Below are 1,516 nucleotides of genomic sequence, written 5' to 3' on the forward strand. Positions count from 1 at the left end.
AGATGCCGCCAAAAAAGAAAATTACAGACCAATATCCCTGATGAACACAGATGCAAAGATCCTCAACAAAATCCTGGCGAACAGGATCCAGTGCCTCATCAAGAAGATCATTCACTTTGATCAAGTAGGTTTCATCCCAGGATTGCAAGGATGGTTTAATATCCGTAAATCTATCAACATAATACACAAAATCAACAACAAGAAAAATAAAAATCACATGGTCATATCAATAGATGCAGAAAAAGCATTTGATAAGGTCCAACACCCATTCTTGATCAAAACTCTCAGCAAGATGGGAATAAAAGGAACCTTTCTCAATATAGTTAAGGCCATCTACCACAAGCTAATGGCAAACATTATCCTCAATGGAGAAAAACTAAAAGCCTTCCCTCTAAATTCTGGTACAAGACAAGGCTGTCCGCTCTCACCACTCCTATTCAACATAGTACTGGAATTACTGGCTATAGCGATTAGGCAAGAAAAAGATATCAAGGGAATCTAGATAGGAAAGGAAGAAGTCAAGCTCTCACTGTTTGCAGATGACATGATACTCTATTTAGAAAACCCTAAAGACTCTACCAAAAAACTTCTAGAAATAATAGATTCATATAGCAAGGTGGCAGGCTACAAAATTAACACACAGAAATCAATGGCCTTTTTACACACCCATAATGATAGGGAATAAATAGACATTAAGAGAATAATCCCATTCCCATTAGTGCCACACAAACTCAAATATCTTGTAGTCAACCTGACTAAAGATGTGAAGAATCTATACAAAGAAAACTATAAAACACTGTTCCATGAAATAAGAGAGGACACGATAAAATGTAAACACGTGGATTGGCAGAATCAACATCATTAAAATGGCAATACTTCCAAAAGCATTGTACAGATTTAACGTGATTCCTCTAAAGATACCCATGACATTCTTCAAAGAAGTGGATCAAACACTTTTGAAATTCATTTGGAACAATAAACACCCTCAAATAGCTAAAGTACTCCTTGGGAAAAGGAATAGGGGAGGCATTACTTTCCCCAATTAAAGCTGTATTACAAAGCAATAGTTATAAAAACAGCATGGTATTGGAATAAAGATCAGTGGAATAGGCTTGAGTACTCAGAGAATGTTCCTCAGACATATAACCACCTAGTTTTTGATAAAGGAGCAAGAAATCCTAAATGGATCAAGGAAAGCCTATTCAACAAGTGGTGTTGGCAGAACTGGTTAGCCACTTGCAAAAAAGCGAACTCAGACCCTCAGCTAACACCATGTACAAAGGTAAAATCCAAATGGATTAAAGGCCTTGATATCAGATCTGAAACTATAAGGTATGTAGAACAACATGTAGGTAAAACACTCCATGACATTGAGACTAAAGGCATCTTTAAGGAGGAAATAGCACTCTCCAAACAAATGGAAGCAGAGATAAACAGATGGGACTATATTAAGCTGTGAAACTTCTGCATCTCAAAGGAGCTAGTGCCCAGAATACAAAAGTCAGGCCTGGAGAGA

The sequence above is a fragment of the Suncus etruscus genome, chromosome 6 (assembly GCF_024139225.1).
Source record: "Suncus etruscus isolate mSunEtr1 chromosome 6, mSunEtr1.pri.cur, whole genome shotgun sequence".
NCBI classification, from domain to species: Eukaryota; Metazoa; Chordata; class Mammalia; order Eulipotyphla; family Soricidae; genus Suncus; species Suncus etruscus.